We start from the raw sequence: 22,705 nt of genomic DNA on the forward strand, positions 1-22,705 counted from the left end.
CTCTACATAGATGGTGACTGTGTGACGAGGGTCCACAGTTTTACCCTCCTGGGCATCAATATCTCAGACGACCTCTCCTGGACTGTAAACACTTCAGCAGTCATCAAAAAGGCTCAGAGGCGCCTGTACTTCTTGAGAATGCTCAAAAAGAGCAAGGTGGGTCAGAAGTTGCTGATTACCTTCTACAGTTCCCCCGTACAGAGCATCCTGCTGTACTGCAGCACAGTATGGTTCTCCCATTGCACTGAAGAAGAGCGGCAAAGACTTCAACGGGTGGTGAGGGCAGCAGAAAAGATAATTGGATGTCCCCTACCCTCCCTGAAGGATCTCAACACCTCAGTTGAGCACAAGCAATAATAAAGGATCCCACCCACCCTGCCCTGCATCTTGTTGACCTACTACCCTCTGGCAGACGCTACAGGTCAATCAAGACAAGAACAAACAGACTCAGAAACAGTTTTTTCCCCCAGGCTGTCTCTATACTGAACACACATATCCACAAATTCCCCTCTCTGTCCTCCACATCTATCATACATGCAGCCGACACCCCCCCTCCATTCACATAAAGGACATATACGGCACTGTAAATTAAATTATTTATTTAACTTCTGTGGTGCTGCCTGTGGTTGCGTCGCTGCATTGGTAACCTTCAACTGCTGTCTTTTTAATCTCGTTGTATAACTTGTACAATGACAATAAAGCTATTTGATTTGATTTGATTTGATTTGATCCCTCACATCCAGGACTTTACGGCCGACTTGCATGACGTGAGGGTATTCTCCAAGGTTGATCTGGTGCACGGGTATCACCAAATCCTGGTGCACCCGAGGACATACCCAAGATGGCCATCATCACCCCCTTCAGCTTGTTCGAATTTCTTTGCATGCCGTTCAGGCTCAAGAACGCCGCCTGGACCTTCCAGTGCCTTAAGAACTCAGTGGACAGGGACTTAGATTTTGTCTTCATTTACTTGGACGACATCCTTGTTGCCAGCAGGGACCGGGCACAACACAAGGCCCACCTGTGCACCCTCTTCTCCTGACTGGGCGACTTCGGCCTCACGATCAACCCAGCCAAGTGCCAGTTCAGGAAAGAATCCATGCAATTCCTGGGCCGTACCATCACGGCCGAAGGAGCCACACCCACCGCTACAAAGGTCACCGCAATCAAGGAGTTCCCTCACCTGGACAACCTCAAGGGGCTGCAGGAGTTTGCGGGTATGATCAACTTCTATAACTGTTTCATCCCAGGCGCTGCGCTCATCATGCAGCCGCTCTTCGCCTCATCGCGTCCAAACACAAAACGCTTGCCTGGACTCCAGAGGCCTGCAGGGCATTCGAGGCCATGAAGGATGCCCTAGCGAAGGCTACCGTGCTCGCCCACCAACACACCAACCTGCATATGGCGCTCTCCATCAGTGCCTCTGCCACAGCCAATGGCGCCGTCCTGGAGCAGCAAGTGAATTGACAGTGGAAGCCACTGGCGTTCTTCACTCGGCTTCTTGGCCCACCAGAGTGCCTTATATAACCATATAACCATATAACCACTTACAGCACAGAACAGGCCAGTTCGGCCCTACTAGTCCATGCCGTAACAAATCCCCACCCTCCTAGTCCCACTGACCAGCACCCGGTCCATATCCCTTCAACTGTGAGTTACTGGGCATGTACCTGCCGGTGCAGCATTTCTGCTATTTCTTGGAGGAAAGGACTTTTACCATCTTTACCGACCACAAACCCAGGTGCTCGCCAACACAAAGGATCCCTGGTCGGCCCACCAGCAGTGTCACCTTTCTTTCGTGTCGGAGTTTACCATCGACATTTGGCACAAGGTGGGGAAGGACAGTGTGGTCGCCGATGCACTCTCACGACTGGCCATCTGCGTGCTGACACCCGGCCTCGACTTTGACCAGCTCGCCCAGGACCAGAAATCCGACAAGGAGACGTGAGCCTTCAGGACTACCATCATGGTTCCAGGACCTCCCAGCTCCTAGTGGTGAGGGCACCGTCCTGTGTGATGTCTCCATGGGCACCCCGTGACCAGTTGTTCCCCAGCAGTGGCCCAGACAAATCTTCCACCATATCGATATACTTTTGCACCCTTCCATCAGGTCCACGGTCTGTATGGTGGCAGAGCATTTCATCTGGCATGGGCTGCGGAAGCAGATCGCGGGCTGGGCCAGCACCTGCACCCGTTGCCAGCTTTCCAAGGTGCACAGGCACACTAGAGTGCCAGTACAGGAGTTTGAGCATGTCCGGGAATGGTTCAGCCACATTCACGTGGATATCATTGGGCCCTTACCCGTTTCACGGTGGTTGACCGCATCACTCATTGGCCCGAGGCGATCCAGATGTCTGACGCCATCACGGACTCCTGCTCCCGAGCACTGTTGCTCAGTTGAGTTGCCCAATTTGGCGTCCCGAATCACCTCACCAGCGATCGGGGTGCCAAGTTCACCTCTGTGCTCTGGGCACAGCTCGCTAACAGGCTGGGGATCGAGCTACACTGCACCACGGCCTATCACCCGCAGACCAATGGGCTGGTCAAGCGACTATGCCACCACCTTCAGTCGGCACTTATGGCATCTGCTTGATGCCCAAAGAATATCTACAGGCGTCATCAGCTGAGCTGGTCTACGGCGCACTACCCAGTGAGTTCGTCAATGCACCTCACAACCCCCAGCAGTCATTGCATGAGCTACTCCCCCACCTCCGGGCCAAATTGGGGTCCTTCGCACCCCCACCGCCTCACAGACATGGCACACGGGCCTCTTACATCCCCAACGAGCTTCACTAAGTGGAGTATGTTTTTATTTGGCGAGGCCCGTCCACGGCACCTCTGCAGAGGCCTTACAAAGGGCCATACAAAGTCATCCAGCCTTCAGGGTCCATGTTCACACTGGACATCGGCGGTAGGATGGAAATGTTTACGGTGGACAGGCTGAAGCCAGCACACCTCGACCCCACTGAACCAGTAGTTGTAGCCCAGCCCAAGAAGGACATCGGCACCGGTGCTGGTGGGAGGGCTGTGTGGCGGCACGCCATTAGGCAGGCGAACTGGCCCTGCTTGTAACACACGGTGGGGCAGCTGGCCAAAATGGCACCGTTGGGGGTTTCCCCTTCGACCTCAGCACCGGGCTCAGAAGCCCACGCTTGGGGACCCACGTGACGACGTCAGCGCCCCCAGCGCGCTTCTCAGCCAGGTCCGGGCTGGGAGTATAAGGCCAGGCAGGCAGCCTGCAATAAATCAGTTCTGCTCACTGAGCTCAACCCGTCTGGTTGTGTGTTATTTCTGTTATTAGTGTAGCTGTTGCTACAAAGTCTATTTAACTTATGTGGAGTACAATACAATGGATGATGAAAATTATATTGAACCATTTGATAGCTAATATTTGTTTTAAGAAATTTATTACTAATATGTATATAAAATTACAAGAGATTGTAAAGAAAAAGATTTATATAAATCAAAAATCCGATGGGAGAAAAATTTAAATATACAAATTCAGGAGGAGACTTGGTCAAAATTATGTTATGAAAGTGTTACGAATACAGCCCAATTATTGACTTCAGAATACCTATAATTTGTGTGGCTTGCTGAGTGAGAATTTCCAGCCTTGTTTCTGTGATTTGCAGGGGCTGTTTAAAAGTACTGGACTGCATTTTACTCCAGGAGGCAGGTAAATGATTGAAAGTTCAGTTCTAGGCCTGACTAAAGTGGCCAACAGTGAGACAAAGCACCTCATCATTGAGGGTGCTCTTGCCTGTCACCTCTCACTCCTGTGTGGGAGGGAGTACAGTTTTGAACAGTATACTTGAGACTGGAAGTGGAAGTTGAGGTAATTTTAAATATTTCCTTTGTTTCCTTTCACCCTTATTGTAAGAGGATGGAATGAAAAAGTGGGTATATCTTGCTATAATTATATATGTCAATGCCTGGATTTGTGTATACTATTTTGGTCTCCTTATTTAGCGGGTAACCCTAGAGGCAGTGGAGAGTAAGTTCAATGGATATCATTCCAAGTCTGAAGAGGTTACATGATAAGGCAGATTGGATCTGTGCTTGTAAACAAGAATATCTGCAGATCTAGGCCTGAAACATTGGTGGCTCTTTACTTTCAGTGGATGCTATGTGATGTACTGATTTCTCCAGCATGTTTGTGTATTGGATCTAATATGATCTGATATTTTCAAGAATGAGGACTTTTTTCACTGAGGCAAATAAGACTGAAAGGTTTTCAAGAAGATCTTTCCTTTGCAGGATAATCGGAACCATGTGAACATTATCTCAAAGTAATGGCCACTTAATTAAGACTGGGGAGAGAAGCCATTTTGAACATCGGAGGGTGTTGAAATTTTGGAATTCTTTATCCACAGAGAGGTGGTCAGTTGAGTACTGAGGACTGAAATTAAATGATTTTGAGTTTTAGGGCTAGCAAGATTTATGGAGGTCAGACAGGAAAGATCTGGCAAACAATGGGATGCTGGAGAAAGTCAGCGGGCCAGCCAGCATCCATGGAGAGAAATGGACAGTTAACAATTTGCATCGAGGTTCTTTTTCAAGACTGGAATAATAGTCCAGATCTTAAACAATGATGGTCTATTTCTCTCTGTGAATACTATCTGACCTGCTGAGATCCTCCACTGTTTTCACAATATTCTGGCATTTTCAGTTTTGAAGTTTTCTTAGGAAATGTCAGGCCATGGTTTCCAGACCCTATTGCCGCCTGTATGGGGAAAAATACTCCTTTCCTTCTTATCATTTACCAAATGATGCTAGATCTGTGTGCTATGGTTTTGGACTCCTGCCCCAAGGGAAATGTTTCCTTCCCATTTACTTTATTCAGGGATTCATAATTGACATTTTCATGTCACGGAGGAGGCAAGATTTAGAATGAAGGAGGATAGGGATGGTCTGCTTATTTGTGCAGAGAAGAAACAAATGGAATTTAGTCCAGAGGAGTGTGAAGTAACGCATTTACCTCAGCACCTTGATTCAAAGAAAACAGCCCCAATTTATTTAATCCTTCCTCACAGTCAAAAATTCTAATCCTGACAACAGAATTTTCTAATGCTGCTGTTAGATGGGATGAGTATCGTTAGGTAGTTGATGGTCTGAATGAGCTGAAGGGCCTGTTAATATGCTGAATGACTGAATAACAACCCTTGTTAGTCTTCTCTGCACCCTTGTGATGTAATTGCACCTCCTCAGTCACGTGGTGGCCCAAACTCCAGATGCAACATTGTGTACTGTTGTTGTTCATCACTGCTGTTCATCTTCTCTTGTCTATGCCTTGAAAGGAGAGCATACTGTATTGGAAGACCATCTTGCAGCCATGTTTAAGAATGTGTGGGCATACATTCTCACTCTCACCACTCAATATCTGGCGATTTATGTTATATTCTCTTCTGAGATGTATTTTCTCACACCAATAAATCCCATTTACCACATTTTTTGCCTGAATGGTCAATACCTCTGTATTTTCCCATCTCTCAAATATTTTCTCTGTCACCCAATGCTGCCAATTTTGTATAATCTGCAAATGTTTACCATACTCCCAGCTGTAAATTATTCATCCATGCTTCAAAAACTAATGATTCTAAGCCTGTTGGAACTGATCTGGAAGCAGCCACCAGGCATCCCCAGGGAGAGGGGCACCTATCCTCCATCCGTGATGACTGAATGAGGCATTGAGCGATGGTGGACCTGCCCTCCCAGAATTTCATGCAGCAGGGAAACCCCTCCACGAGTGCTCTGTGCATACAGTCCTTTCTCTGCTGAATGGAATCCTGGGAGGACAGGTCCGCCATTGCATGTTCTCTCTCTCTGTCTGTCTGTCTCTGTCTTCCTCTCCCTTCCCTCTGTCTCTCACAGACACCTATCTATCCTTGATTGACGTATGTACCCACTTCGGTGTGTGTGTGTGTGTGTGTGTGTGTATATATCCCAGCTGCAACTTTCCCATGGTTTTTATAAATTGTGCATCTACGTATTTTATTGCCACTACTATTTTCCCACGGTCTTTTATAAATTTATTAAGGTTAATATAGATCAGCACAACACCAGGGGCTGAAGGGCTTGTATTGTGCTGTACATAATGCTTATTTTTGTTATAATTAGGCATGATTAATTTTGTTTAAATATAAGATCATAATAGATTGGTCAGGATTTTGAAAATTGAATACAAAGTTTATTCCTTCTTTTTAATCTTTTGTTTCCTTCATGTTCCTGCACTCATGCAAAAACGTCATCTGGGCTAATCGGCCAGTAGGTGTCAGTTGACGCCAGGAATGATACAACCTACCTAGGCGGTCCATCCCTGGGATGATTTGATGTCTGCATGCCAATTTGCACACATTCACACTGACCCTTTAACCAGTATTAGCCATTAATTTCCAGGATAAGGTGCCAGTGTGAAAGGGATAAAATCCTTGTAGATTGCGCTAAATGCTCTGTACTTGTAACATCCTCAAGGCATTGACTCATTAGGTAGGCAGGACCTTTATTTAACAAAATAATTTTCTCACCTTTCTAAAATACTGCCCTGTAGAATGAACTTCAACGACTTGCCCAATGGAATAGTTAAACTAACTTTTCAGACGATGATATGGCTTTAGCAATTGAGGGCTGAGGAATGGTATAACTTTAGCAATTGAGGCTTATACCTTGAAGAAGGGCTCTTGCAAAACATCAATTATAAATCTTTACCTCCTATGAACATTGCAAGACCTGTTGTTCCTCCAGCATTTCTGTGTTTTTACTAACTTTAGCAATTGTCCATCATCTGACACCATTTCTTATGCAGGGAGAATGACCTCTGTCACCAGATCGTCACCATGCATCCCCTGCCTTCTTTTAGCAGACTGCTATAAATTTCATCTGGCTCTGTCAGAAAATGATGGTAATTCTCCTAATTAATTAAGAAACCCTTTAGATTGATATTGCTGATATCTGAATGCTTACCTTGTGACTTAGATTTATTGTTTTCCTACTTAAGATAAAATTTAATTTAAATTCTTGCACACATACAGGCCCTTCTGGCCCATGAGCCTGCATCACCCAAATACATCCATGTGACCAATTAACCCACTAATCCAGAATATCTTGAGAATGTGGGAGGAAACTGAAGCAGCCAGAGGAAACCAACATGGTGATGGGGTGAACATACTAACATCCTTGCAGACAGTGGCAGATTGGAACCTGGCTTGCTGTTAGGCTTGAGCTAACTGTGCCGTATCTGTTTTTAGATTTAACTACTCTGTCATCCTTGGTGGTAGTCGGAAATAGTCGCAAAATGACTGGTAACTAAGCCAGGCAAACATACTAATGTTGATTTAATAATAATAAGTTGTGTTAAATCAGACATGAATTTATTAAATGGTGGAGCAGGCTTGTCAGGTCAGATGGCCGGCTCCTGCTTCTTATCTGTCTTAACTGTATGTTCACTCTCTGCCCTTGTTATCCCAATGACCATACGACTCTTTGATGGACAGGAGCCATTAAGTATGAGCCTTCATTACCATTGTTGCCCCATGAAGCAGAGTAGGCTGAGAATGATGACTAGGCCTCAACGGATAAGACCTGACGTCACATAGGATAAAGATGCTTGGAGTTGGGAGTGATGGATAGAGGATTGGTTAACCAATAGAAAGCACAGAGATGAGATACACAGATGTTTTTCTGGTTGGCAATCAGTGGTGAGCTTGGTCAGTTCTGGGTCCACAACTGTTTATGATATGCTTAATGATCTAGAAGAGGTGACAGAGTGTTTGCTGTGACACCAAATTGAGTGGAGAAACAAATTGTGGAGAGGATACAGAGAGTCTGCAGAGAGATTATATAGATAGGTTAAGTGAGTGGGCAAGGGTCTGGCAGGTGGAGTACAATATTGGTAAATGTGAAGGAAAAATGGAAGATCAGAATATTATTTAAGTGGAAAATGATTGCAGCTTGCTGCCGTTCAGAAGGACTTGCGAGGGCTTGTGCATGAATTGCAAAAGATGGGTTTGCAAGTGCAGCAGGTTATCAAGAAGGCAAATGGAATATTGCCCTTCATTGATGGAGGGATTGAATTTGGAAGCCGGGAGGTTATGCTGCAAATATACCTGGTCCTGATTAGTCTGTATCTGGAGTTCTGGGTACAATTATGGTTACCTTACTTGAAGAAGGATGTACTGGCTTTGGAGGCAGTGCAGAGGATTGATTCCAGAGTCAGGGAGGGGGGGGGGGGTTAATCTATGAGAAGAGATTGAGTCATCTGGGACTGTACTCACTGTAGTTTAGAAGAATGAGAGGGAATCATATAGAAACATTCAAAATTATGAAAGGCATAGATAACTTAGAGGTAGGTAAGTTGTTTCCAGAACTCGGGGACATAGCTTCAAGATTCAGGGTAATAGGATGGAGATGAGGAGAAACTGCTTTTCCCAGAGGGTGGTGGAATCTATGGAATTCACTGCCCATTGAACCAGTAACTCAATAAATACATTAATAAGACAAGGTTGGATGAACTTTTACATTGTTCATCCAACCTTTTAAACAGCTTAGAGAATTTTTCGAGTGTGACTTGCCTTACTTGCGAGGAATAACATTTCCTGTTTTTGTGTTGTTTAATACCTTTTGTTTCACTTCCTAATAGATATTTCTCTTTTGCCTCTTGCTGCTGCTATTACCAGCACTGGTATTGCTGCATTTGGGAGCCAGGATAGACAGAAAGTACAGTACAGTATCTACATACAAAAACTTTGTATACAAAAGATGTGAGATACACTTTTGCATGCAGGAGGTTGTTGCTTATGTCTGATTATGTCCACTACATTCTCCAAACGGGATTTCTAAACTATGTTATAACCTCATAGGATCACGGATGATGGACATAAATGTGGTTGTACGTAAATGTGGTTGGACGATGCCCTAATGGACATTAAGCAATGCTGATCTGTAAATGGTGGAGCAGGCTCGATGAGCTGGATGGTCCTGCTACTGCTCCTTTATCTTATGATTCCTGGGATCATCGTCATTAATTCACACAACACAGAAACAGATTCTTTGCCCCAAAGTGAATTCAGCTCAACATCAATTACTTATTAAACATTTGAAGTACATTTAAATAACTACATCAAACGCTACATTTATTTAAAACCCATATAAATGAATTAAAAATGTTAATATTAAATGGAGCAAAACAATCATTTATCTCCTCCTACTTTCTTTATTCAGATAAGCAACTCCATTCAAATGAATGAGTCTGATTTCCTTCCACTCCGTTTCGGTCAGTTGTGAAGTGGCCCAATGCTGGATTTTCAACATCGGCCAGAGTTAAAGCAGAAAGTGTTTGCTGAGGAGAGGAGACAGGTAGTTTGGGAGGTGGTGTATTCCTTTGGCATTTAATGCTGAGTTTCTATGTCCATCCACATGTCATGCCAAATGCTCCAACTCCATTTTTAATTTGTGTAATTGTGAGGCAGGGATCAATGAGTCAGTGGGGATGTCCCACCTTATTTGAAAGAGGGCTTTGACTTACATTCTCTATTTAGGTGAGTTTGGAAAAATGTTTGCTTTGGGAATCTGATGTTGAGCATGTGATTTGTGTGCCCTGTTCGATGGACCAACTGAGTTACAATGTTGGGGAAGTTGTTTGGTAGAGCACTTACCTGTCATTTCATTAATTCTGGATTTTGTCGAGAAAGCTTTGGTGGTATCTCTTCCACCCATTGAGGTGCCCCATTGGGCAGAAGAGAGAACAGCATGGGGTAGCAATGCTATTACAGCACCACTGACTCAGGTTTGAATCTATAAGGAGTCTATGTGTTCTCCCTGTGTCTGTGGGATTCCTCAAGGTGCTGCAGTTTCCTCCCACCCTTCAAATTGTACAGGGGTTGTAGTTAAATTGGGGTAGTTGGGTAGCAAGGGCTTGTGGACTGGAAAGGCCTGGTACCGTGCTGTACACCTAATTTTAAAAAAAAAAGAACATAGAACAGTACACCACAGGAACAGGTCTGGGCTGAACATGATGTCAAATTAAACTAATCCTCCTGTATGTAATCCATGTTAAGAAGCATCAGGGCAGAGCTCTTTTTTGCCCGATAGTCTCCTTTATGTCTGGTTTGAGATTTTTACCTATAAACAATCTTTTTCTCAGGTGGATGGAGGCTGCACTGACAGACTGAAGGAGCTGGTGAATTTTATCGTCAATGTAAGCATTTGTTGACAAATGGCTTCTGAAGTGTCGTATGTTGTCTACCTTTTCCCGGGTCTTGTTGTGATCCATTATTGGTGGAGGCTATGGCTGCAGAGCAGGAACAGGCTTGTCAAATATCTTTGTTTTGTAGAGGTTACGCTCTTGTATTTTCATCGAACGGCCCAATGGATGATGAAGCTTAGGTTCCGAATGTGTGCAGACATGAGCATTATATGCGTACTGGTGGCCTTGATTCAGGAATAGAGTTGATGTAGGTCGAGCAGGTTCCCATTGTTTTCCTAGATTAGTTCCATCATACACCACTATCACATGAATATATTCATGATATTCTGGGGTAGAGAATTACAAAGAAACACGACTCCATGAGTGAAGAAATTCCTCTTACCTCCATATTAAGAAAGAAGCCATCTTATTTTGAAACAATATCCCCTTTTCCTTGAGTCTTTTGTGAGGGAAAACATTCTATGAGCATCAGTTCACTTATTGCTAAATTGAAATGATTTGCACTGGTTTGATGTCCAAAAAAAATAATGACACAAATAATAAAAATGTTTGCAGCAAAGGGACCCATTGAATTTATGCCTCCTCTATGCAAAAAGTACAACAAAATGACACCAACCAAACCCTATCCCAATTTCAGCTTGATAATGCAAATATAAATGTAACACAAACCAACAGGAAATGCAGTGTTCATATAACTAACCACTGAGAGCATAATTCAAATTAAAATAGACACAAAAATGTTTGACCCTCTTCCAGATTCTTCCCTCATTTACCTGTCCTATATAAATCTTTTTAGTTTATTTTCCAAGTAATGTAATTTATTTCACCAGTACCTGCTATTTTTAAGTTGAAACTATTTACGTGTCAAAGGTTTAATGTACTTTGTAAGCTATTAGCATATTTGTATCAAATTACTGTCTGCAATTTTATTGCAGTGATTAATTTGTGCGATACAGGAACAATAGAGTGTACTTTTTTAAAAGCAGCTTTAATCTAGGACAAAATACATTCTGAAGTGTAGTCTAACGAAAATAGATGTTGAGTTGACAGAGAAGGTTATAAGAGGGGAGCAAAAGACTGGAGTTGTTCGTTGAGGAAAAAAGGAAGGGAGGAGGGGTATAAAGAAAGGGATCAGGGACATTATCTCCAATGTCCTGGCTTTCACTTAACATCACTAAAACAGACTAGGTGGCCATTATTACTCTGGTTTGAATGGAAGCTTACTGAGCTGAATGTCCTAGCTCTGTGGTACGGTTAGCATAGCGGTTAACTTCAAATCCAGTGCTGTTTGTAAGGAGTTTGTACACTGTCTTCATATCTGCTTGGGTTTCCTCTGGGTGCCCTGATTTCATCTCACACTTCAAAAATGTACCAGATGTTGTAAGTCAATTGAGCGGCATGGACACGTGGTGTATGTCTACATGTTAATAGGCATACTTTATAAGTAAATTATTGGCTGTAATATTGAAATTCAATCCTTTAGAAAGGGAGTTTCAGAGCATGTAGACCAATTTGCTGGGGGCATCGTCACTAGTGGGGCTTTTACAGGAGGGGCCGTGGGTGAGGTTGGAGTCAAGGAAGAGGGTTCTTGAGCTTGTGATAAGGTGAAGGAAGCAGAAAGGAGATAACATTTAAACATGAACATGCAAATTTTGTGTTGGTGGAAGTTCAAAGACCAGGGTGATTAGTTCTATTGTCTATCCTCTAGCTTCTATCTTCAATGACACTCATCACCCAACAGCCTTGCCCTCTTCACACTGCTACCATAAGGAGGCGTACCGGAGCCTGAAGACAAACACCCAATGGCACAAGGACAGCTTCTTCCCCTTCTTCATCTGATTTCTAAATGGGCAATGAACCACAGATACTACCTCACTTTCTCTTCTTTTTGCACTAATTTATTTATTTTTAAATGTGATTTCACAGCATTATTTGCACCATAATGCACCAAATTCTAATTCTTATTCTGATTCGAACAAGAAGATGTGATGTCCAAGCTGGGGAATTTAGGATGACCTGATGCAGACGCGTTTTGGAAGATGAGATACATTAGGATATTTGAGTTTTGACTCGAAGTACAAATGTATTTCACTGAATCAGATGGGACAATTCTACCCCTAGAAACAATGGTCTTGTAAACCCAGGCCACAGAAGTACAAAGCCACCAAGGAACAAGTACAATTTTACAACCTACCCATGTGATTATATCTACTTTATATCCCTGTAATGGAATTTTATGTAAATGCATTAACAATTTGAATACTAGCATTTTATAAGCTGATTTACATAAGGGCATGAGAATAGGAGGAGGAGTTGGCCACTGAGCTTGCTCCACCATTCAGTGAGACCATGGCTGATCTGATGACAGGCTCAAGCCCACCTATCTACCTTTTCCACATATCCCGTAATTCCACAATGATGTAAAGATCTATCCAACCTTGTCTGAAATAAATTTACCGAGGTAGCCCCCATTGCTTCTTAAGGCTATGTTTTCCTGTTCTAATCTCCCTCTCCGATGGAAACAATTTACCTACCTCTACTTTATTTATGCCTTTCATCATTTTATACATTTTCAGAGGATCCCCTCTCATTGTTCTAAATTCCAGTGAGTAAAGTCCCATATTACTGACTCTCTCCTCATAGGCTAAACTCTCATCTCTGAAATCAATCAACCTCCTCTGCACCAACCAAAGCCAGTGCATTGTTCTTCAAGTAAGGAGACCAAAACTGCGTACAGTCCTCCAGATGTGGCCTCACTATAACCTTGTACAATTGCAACATAGCCTCCCTGCTCCTAAATTCAATCCCTTTAGCAATGAAGATCAACATTCCATTTGCCTTCTTGATAGCCAGCTGTATCTGCAAACCAACCTTTTGCTCAAACACTCCCAAATCCTTTGGCACATCAGCATGCTGCAATTGCTTGCTATTTAAATAATATCTGATCTTCCATTTTTCCTTCCAAAGTGGATAACCTCACATTTACCAACATTGTACTCCACCTGCCCGACCCTCACTCTCTGTAGACTCTCAGAATCCTCTCCACTATTTGTTTTTCCACTCAATTTATTGTCACAGCAAACTTGGACACACTACACTCTGTCCCCTCTTCCAGATCATTAATTTATATTGTAAACAGTTGTGGCCCAGCACCAACCCCAGTGGTACCCCACTCAACACTGATTGCCTACCAGTAAAACACCACTTCGCCCCAACTCTCTGCTTTTTATTGGATAATTAATCCTCTATCCGGGCTAATACATCATCCCCAACTCTACGCACCCTTATCCTCTGCATAAGTCTTTTACAAGGCACCTTATCGAAAGCTTCTGGATATCCAGGTAAACAACAACTATCTGTTCCTTTCTCACTCTGCTGCGCTCATTATATCCTCAAAGACTTCCTATAAGTTTACCAAACAGGACCTACCTTTGCTGAATCCCTGCCGCGTCTGCCTGATGGATCCATTTCGCTCCAGATGCCTCGGTATTTCTTTGCTAATGGTAGCTTCAAGAATCTTCCCAACTATAGATGTAAAACTAACTGGCTGATAGATCTCTGCCTTTTGCCAGAAAATTTTGGGAAATTATCACCAAAGCCTCGACTATAAATTCTGCCATTTCGTTCAATAAACTGGGATGCTTTCTATCAGGACCAGGGGACTTATTTATTTTTAGACCCTCATGTTTGCTCAGCAAATGCACCCAGATCCTCCCCTCCCATCACATCCATAACACTTGTCTTTGGCATGGGAGACATGTCCTCCACCGTAAAGAGTGGCACAACATAGTCATTCAAAGGCTCAGCCATTTCCTCATTACCCAGTATCAATTCCCCCTTCTTAACCTCCAAGGGACCAACCTTCACTGTAGTCATGCTTTTGCCCTTTATGTACTATCAGTTTTTATATTTGGTGCTCATCTTTTCTTATAGTATAACTTCTCTCTCCTCATTGCTGGCATTGTGGCTCTTTGATGCTTTTTAAAGTTTTACCAAATCTTCTAGTTTCCCACTGCTCTTAGCGACTTTTTACGCACAAGTTTTAGTTTGATGCCTTCCTTTATTTCCTCAGTTGTCCAAGGCTGTCTGACCTTGGATAACTGAGATACTGTCCTTGCTTTTAACCTGAAGATAGTTTTGTTGAGCACCATGAAAAATATCTTTGAAAGTCTTCCACTGTTCCTCAACCGTCCCTCCATATTGCCTGCGTTACCAGTCCATCCTGGCCAACTCCTCCCTCATCCCCTTATAGTACCTGTCAAGGTACAAAATGTATAGCAGAACCACAAAGTATAAAACACAGAGTCACACCAGCAGGAATGAGTAGCATTAGTGTTAGGTAGACAAGGTCACCTCACTAATACTAGTGAATCTCATTCAAAGAACCAAGTCGAGGGGTACAATAGTTAAGGACAATTCTTGAATACAAATTCGAGAGGTATCTCTTTGAAAGTATTGTTACAAGTTAAGACGTTATATTTGCATATTTCAAAAGACAGGGAAATGGTTGACATCAATTGGCTTTTTACATGTACTTGTTATAATTACAAGATATGAATTTGTAGCATATAAAATTAGAACCAGTCTGGAAAGCTGCCCCCAACATACAGCAACCTCTGTTCTCTGTATGTCTCAGATTCAGTCATTCATTAACACTTGCAATCGCCAGTTTCACCCTAAACAGAAAGGCATTCAGTGTCTGCGTTAAAGACATTAAATAAGACATTATGGATTCTAGAGCCCAGGGAGGACTACAAATACTTTGAGGTGATTTGGGCAGAAGAGATAATCAATTCTAAAGTTCCTGTCTGGAACGTTCCTTGGGTCAAAACCTGTTTCTCCCTCCCAGCCTGTTCTCTGGAAGTCTGGGACTTTATTTCAGTTATAGAGGAAAATCTGTGCTGATTTTCTCATAATTGATATTTCTACATAGCCCATAAACACAAACTTCTACATTAGCTTCCCTTGTTTAGGCCTAACACACTATTTTTACACCAAACTATTGTCCCTTCCATTTGCATCAGAAACTGAATCACACTGTGATCACTCTTTCCAAGAGAATCCCTAACGGCAAGATTGCTAATTTTACCTGTCTCATTGCACAGGATCAGATCCAAGAAAGCAGGTTCCCTTGTAGGTTCAATAATGTGCTGTTCAAGAAAACTGCCTTAACCAACCTTATTCACCCAAAGTATGTGCAGGTTTAAATCCCCCAGATAATGGCTGTTCCATCCTTACCTGCCTCCCATATTTCTTGGTTTATTGCCTGCCACTGTACTGTGATTTCCATTTCATAACTAAGCTTCCAATTGACAAATGCATGTTCTGATAAATGTTATCCTTGGAAGCTCTTTGTTTTAATGACATGGTGGTGACAGTAATTTTGTTTAACAGGCCATTGTTATTTCACTGGTTATGTCATCCCTGTCAACCCAGCACCCATTGAGTATGAAGAATACACATTGTTCATAAGAAATTCTGCTTCTCCTCACGGAGTTTTCTGTCACTTTTGAAACTGCTGACAATAATCTCCAGCTCAGGAAATGCAGGTCCTAATTTTTATCCTGGTGTAATGCCTGCAAGCAAGCCTTGGACGAGCTGGTGAGGCCCAGAAATCTTAACTGCACCTGTTCCCAACTTCAGCTCATTTTGTCAGCAGTTTTATGGCACCTGGAGGGATCCATGAAAGAAAGGTTTGTTGGAAAGGTGGGTGATTATTGGCTTGATGCACGCTTGGAGTAATGTTAGTATGGGATCAGCTGCAAATATTTAAACCCTTCCTGTTTTATAATGGAGATGATTCAAAGACAGGTAATGGGTGAGTATGTCATAATGCAGGTAGCTTATATATAGTAGAGGGTTTTTGTTTTAATTCATTCAACTTGAGGAGATTACTAGCCTTGGTCAAAATTCTTCCCTCTGAATTGAATGACTTGCTTGCATTACAGAGCCAATTATGTGGCTCTGCCAGGATTCTCGTGTAGTGCGGGTCAGGTAGGATTGGTGGATTTCCCTTTCTAAAGGAATAGATACTTATGGAATGATCAAATGTTTCTAGATTGAGGAAAATGGGTGTCCTCCCAGAAAACTGTTGGAATAACCAAGGCTTATAGGAGACTTTCTGTAGCTGAACAGACAATTTTACACCAAGTCCTTGCTGACAGGAATTACAAACAATTTAAACCCAGCTTGGGATAAAATGCCACTGTGTATTGTTATTCCTGCATTTAAAGTTTTCTGAGTTCTTAATGATTTTATGGAACTTGTTGATTCATTGGTGTTAAAATTGGAACTATTGTCGTTTGGCTGCCTGCCTGCTTCATGCAGAGAAATCAAAAATCCAGCAAATTCAATAATAAGGAGGCAATTTACAAAGCTAATTTTCTGCCCAGATGGTGAGTTGTTAATCTACTAATTTATTTGCCTAATTTCCATGATTTCACAAAGTAACTTAATCCATCTTCAATGGAGCTAAATAACACTAACATTTATTTCATCCCAAGGCAGCGAGGAACAGAACAAAGACTGGATGACTGTAAGTCCATTTGGGATACTGAAATTCATATGGCATCATGGAAGAAAGTCTGAAAGTCTGTAGACACAATGGTTGAAGTAAAGACACAATACTCAAGAAACTCAGCAGGTAAGGCTCAAGCCCAAAAACGTTGGTTATGTAACTTTATCTTTGCTATTTTATGTACATTGTTTGTTTGACCTGTTGAGTTTTTTCAGCATTATGTTTTTACTTCATATGGCATCATGTTGTTATAACAGTCTATCAATTAGTATGGAGCAGAATCAGGCAACATTCAAGGGAAAACCTCCAGAGAGAGTGAGAGCCTGAGGAATCATAGATAGTCCTGACAAAACCACAGATCAATGAGCTGTATCTCAAGCCATTATTTTCTGAAAACAACTATCTAAGGTGTATGTCAAGGACCCCACAACCAAGGCCATTCCCTCTTCACTCTGCTGCCCTGGGGAAAAAGTTACAGGAACCTAAAGACAAGCACTCAGCGGCACAAGGACAGATTCCTGAATAATCAGTGAACAACAGACACGGCCTTACTTTTCGTTCATTAGTATTGTTAATATTTTATTTTTTACAGTAAAGTTGTAAGATGTTTATAATATGTATGTTTGCAATGTGACGCTGCAACAAAACACTGAATTTCACGACTTGTTCATGACACTAAATCCTGATTTTGAATGTCTAACAATGCAGGCATTGTAAGAGTGAGTCTCAGGCAACTGAAAATTCGCATTTCCGGCATCCAAGATCTCCTTAGGCGCTGGATACTAAGGATTTTACTGCATATCTTTAATTCCTAAAGCCATTTTCTTCCATCTTCAAAGAAAATAAGTCATTCACATTTACAAAAGCTCCATTTCAGGATCTATATTGACTAAATTTATTTTTTGTATACATCCATGCAGATTCTATATCATTTTAATTTTAAGCAAACATAATTCAAATTTCCAGTTTATTGTCAGAGTACATAAATGACATGACATGCAACCCTGGGCTTCTTTTTCCTGTGGTCCAGGTAGAATTTCTACTAATCGGTAGTGCAAAAAACTGAAGTAAAGATACATACACAAAACAGAGAAATATAAATGCAGAAAGAAATGTAAACAAACTGACTGTGCAAATCAGAAATAAATATTCAATTACACATAATATGCAAAGTAAGAAATGAGTTTCTGATTGAGGTTGTTGTTGAGTCTGATGACAAACACATCTGTAATCTTGTCCAGAATGGACATCAAACTTAATTAATTTGTGGTTTCTTGGATAAGTTTATTTAACTGCTTTTTTTAGCAGGAAAAATAATAACATGTGCCTTACTCCAAAAACTGAGGCACCTCTCCAATATTCAGTGTTTTCTAGAAGATTTGTGCCAGAGTTCCTGCAATTTCCTCTCTCATTTCCTTAAGGATTCCCTGACGCATCCCTACTACTCCAAAGATTTATTTACCTTAACTTTTCACAGCTGTTTGACAACACAAATTGATTACAATAGCATAGTAGCTACATCACTTGGACAAGCAAATGGAGTCTTGGACTAATGATCGAGAAGCATGAGCAAATCTCACCACAGCAATTTAAATTCAACTAATTGAGTAAATCTGGTATAAAAATCTATTGGATTATCAGATAAAAATGTAAGTTTGAGTTGATTTGTCACAATATTTAGAACAGTGAGAAGGGTTCTTCTGCAAGCTGACTAATGAGTTATCTGTAATATTCGTCCAGTTGTGTAAAGAGTTCAGCAATAATAGCACCATTATGGTTTGTTCAGGAATCTGATGGGCGCAGAGAAGAAACTGTCTTTACATCTTTAGGTGCGTTCCTTCAAACTCCCTGATGGGACGATGGAGAAGAGAGTGAGTCTGGGGTCTGATGGATATCTTACTGTGCTAGTTTCTACAGATTCAGATTCAAACTTTTATTGTGCATGACATCACACACAACCCTAAGATTCTTTATCCCACAGATTAGGCAGAGTTTCCACATATCGGTAGTGCAAAATAAAATTGTACAAAACATACACTTGTAAACTAATAAATAAAAGTAAACAGATAAAAATGAAAACAAGTTGACTGTTCAATATAATCAATAAAGTGCAAAAGTACGAGTCCTTAAATGAGTCCCTGATTGAGTTTGTTGTTGAGGAGTCTGATGGTGGAGGGGGAGCAGCTGTTCCTGAACCTGGTGATGCAAGTCTTGTGGCACCGATACCTCTTTCCCGATGGCAGCAGCGAGGACAGAGCGTGAACTGGGAGATGTGGATCCTTGATGATTGCTGCTGCTCTGTAAATGTTCTTGATGGCGGAGAGAGTTTTGTCTGTGATGTCCTGGGTGGTGTCCACTAACTTTTGGTGGTCTTTACACTCATGGATATTGTTGTTCCCCTACCACACCATCACGTAGATGGTCAGCACACCAGGGTTTCTGATATTACACCAAACCTCCACAAACTCCTGAGGAAGTAGAGGCACTGATGTGCTTTCTTCATGATGCCATTGGTGTGTTGGCTCCAGGAAAAATCCCCAGGCAGTGGAAGATGTAGAGGACCTGCATTCACAATCTTCTGCTGTTTCTATTGATCTTGAGCTGAGCAGCTCACATACCATGCTATGGTGCTTCCTGCAAGAATGTTTTCAATGATGCATCTGTAGAAATTGTTGAGGGTCAGGGGGACATATTGAACTTACTTCGTCTTCGAAGAAAGTGGAGGCATTGGTACACTTTCTTGATCATTGCATCAATGAGCTTGTAGCAGGTCAGGTTATTAGAAATGTTTATCCCTAAGAATTTGAAGCTATCTAATCTCATGTGTACTTGGTCTGATCTATGTGATTCAGAACCTCGAGGAATATAATTCCCTCTTAAACAATACTTAAGTGGGCTGAGAAGATAGCTCAAGAAGATACATTCTCAAGGTGGAGAGTGGAATAAGACTGAGATTAAAGCTTAGTCCCAACTTTCACTGCTCTCTGAATGGAGATTGCACCTTTTTCCCCATAATTGCCTGGCTTTCCCTGGGCACTCTGTTTGTTGTCCACATCCCAAACATGTGCAGGTTGATGGATTGAATGGCCAATCTATATTTTCCCCTCTGTGACAGTACAGATTCTATTTCCAATGTGTATATGTACAGATGGTAGTGTAGGATGACTGTGATTGGCTGAGAGTGCAACCATGCCTACTGGCAAGTCTTAAAGGATTGCTTCTAGCCAGACCAGGTCATTCTGGACTGGTCGACCTACATGTGATATGCTCCATTCTTTTAGTTAATAAAAGCCTTGATTTGGATCAACAAGTCTTTGGTTCTTTCGACGTGCTCAAAACCCACTGGTTTAGGTAAGTGGTAAAATCTGAAGGGGCTGACAGAGCGGTAAATTAGAATGAACACTTGTGAGGATCTGAGAGCATGTAAAGACTTGATGGGTTAAATGGCCTCCTGGATCAGATCAAGGACAGCAACAAATGAAGAATAATGCCAGCTGTGGCAATGATGCCCAGGAATAAGTAAGGATAAAACTTGTTTCTGCAGTGTCCTTGAAGTGATATCTTATTTCAGAGACAGTTTATCAGTTTCTCCTGCCAAGCCAACATACCAGAGTTTCTATCCCATCCCCCAGTCTCTGATCTTTAGTTTTGGTTATTCATTTTCCAAGATCTGAGGTCCTCCCCCTCTTACTTATAGTGAAATTTCCCTGGACGCCAAGGACAAGCCTTATGCCTCTGTTTTAGCATGATGCTGAAACAAGCCATGAAAGACCTCAACAATGAAGATGCTGTTTACATCCAGTACCGCACGGATGGCAGTCTCTTCAATCTGAGGCGCCTGAAAGCTCACACCATGACACAAGAGCAACTTGTCTGTGAACTACTCTTTGTAGACGATGCCGCTTTAGTTGCCCATTCAGAGCCAGCTCTCCAGTGCATGACGTCCTGTTTTGCGGAAACTGCCAAAATGTTTGGCCTGGAAGTCAGCCTGAAGAAAACTGAGGTCCTCCATCAGCCAGCCCCCCCCCCCACATCTCCAACGGGCACACAGAGCTCAAAACGGTCAACCAGTTTACCTACCTCGGCTGCACCATTTCATCTGATGCAAGGATCGACAATGAAATAGACAACAGACTCGCCAAGGCAAATAGCGCCTTTGGAAGACGACATAAAAGAGTATGGAAAAACAACCACCTGAAGAAACACACAAAGATCAGTGTGTACAGAGCCGTTGTCATACCCACGCTCCTATTCGGCTCCGAACCATGGGTCCTCTACCAGCATCATGTACGGCTCCTAGAACGCTTCCATCAGCGCTGTCTCCGCTCCATCCTCAACATTCATTGGAGCGACTTCATCTCCAATATCGAAGTACTCGAGATGGCAGAGGCCGACAGCATCGAATCCACGCTGATGAAGATCAAACTGCGCTGTGTAGGTCACGTCTCCAAAATGGAGGACCATCACCTTCCCAAGATCGTGTTATATGGTGAGCTCTCCACTGGCCACCGAGACAGAGGTGCACCAAGGACTGCTTAAAGAAATCTCTTGGTGCCTGCCACATTGACCACTGCCAGTGATCTGATATCGCCTCCAACCGTGCATCTTGGCGCCTCACAGTTCGGCGGGCAGCAACCTCTTTTGAAGAAGACCGAAGAGCCCACCTCACTGACAAAAGACAAAGGAGGAAAAACCCAACACCCAACCCCAACCCACCAATTTTCCCTTGCAACCGCTGCAACTGTGTCTGCCTGTCCCGCATCGGACTTCTCAGTCACCAACGAGCCTGCAGCAGACGCGGACATACCCCTCCATAAATCTTCATCTGCGAAGCCAAGTCAAAGAAAGAAGCAAGAGATGCTTTGGTATCTGGTATCTGCCACTGACCCGAGAAAAATCCAACCTTTCATTTGAGCTTGTGCAGTATGAACAGAACCTTTATTATATTTCCGTCAGTGGTGCAGTGATCATTGCTTCAACATTGGATTGCGTGTTCTCATTTTCTTGGTAGGACGCATGGTTCATATCAGTGAATATTCATTTGCACAAACTTATTGAAGGCTGTAATTTTCCTTTGCACATCTGACCTGCTCATCTATGGTGGTCCCTCAATGGATACAATGGCATTTACTAGCCGATCGTCCAATGCTGGATGCCACCTCCAGATGGCATGGCCATTTATGCAGAGACAGTTCACCACTTGCTTTGGTAAAGGCTATGGAGCTTAGGACTGAGCCCTTGGCCAACTACCACCTCCAACCCCTGTTCTATTGCTGTCTCATTGTGGAGTCTTAAGTCATTGAGATTAATAGGTTCTTGATCAGCCAGGGCATCAAAGGTTATGGGGAGCAGGCTGGGCAGTGGGAAAATGGATTAGCTTATGATAAATGGTGAGGCAGACTCGATGGGCTGAATAGCCTATTTTTGCTCCTGTGACTTATGGTCTTATCATCTTATGATTCCTTCTCACCCCACAGTGCATTGGCCGAATATTGCTACCTGACTCACCCCAACCTCTGAGAGTCCTGAATGATGCTACTTTAACCCACCACTCACTCCTTGACCATTATCATAGTCTTCAACCCCATTGCCTCCTGCCTTGATAATCCTCCTGTCTCCAGTATTCTTCCCCTGTTCGATCAGAACTGGACTTCATTGTCCCTCAGTGCTAAGGTTTGCAATGTATAATTCAATTGACTTTGTTAGCTACTGAGCTTTTCAGTGATGGACCCTCAAACAAATTATTCTTTGATTTGTCTCAGTACCTGCAAATGGACTCCACAGGAACCTTCACTTTCTGTGCCCAATTTTGCTGCTGGTTTGTTTTTCAGGAAGGAGGAAGCTGAGGTGTGCAAGTCTGCTTTCTCTTGAGCTCATCATTGACTGGTTCTAATTGAAATCTGGCCAGAAAATACAACGCAGTTCATGTTAATAACAACTGTCGGTGCAAATTAAAAGCAACCCACAAGAGATGAGTTACAAATAAC

General features: G+C 42.7%; 1 protein-coding gene across 12 annotated transcripts in view; it reads left to right on the plus strand.

Annotated features, from left to right (window-relative positions):
- Positions 1-22,705, plus strand: part of eda2r (ectodysplasin A2 receptor) — a 678,182-nt gene that overhangs the window by 192,385 nt on the left and 463,092 nt on the right. For all 12 annotated transcript variants that reach the window (XR_011342800.1, XR_011342797.1, XR_011342807.1 and 9 more), the window contains 2 exons: positions 10,139-10,192; positions 16,705-16,844. The gene's annotated coding sequence lies outside the window, so the exon portion shown is untranslated. The remainder of the gene's footprint in view (positions 1-10,138; positions 10,193-16,704; positions 16,845-22,705) is intronic.

Source organism: Narcine bancroftii, chromosome 8, assembly GCF_036971445.1.
Source record: "Narcine bancroftii isolate sNarBan1 chromosome 8, sNarBan1.hap1, whole genome shotgun sequence".
Classification (NCBI taxonomy): Eukaryota; Metazoa; Chordata; class Chondrichthyes; order Torpediniformes; family Narcinidae; genus Narcine; species Narcine bancroftii.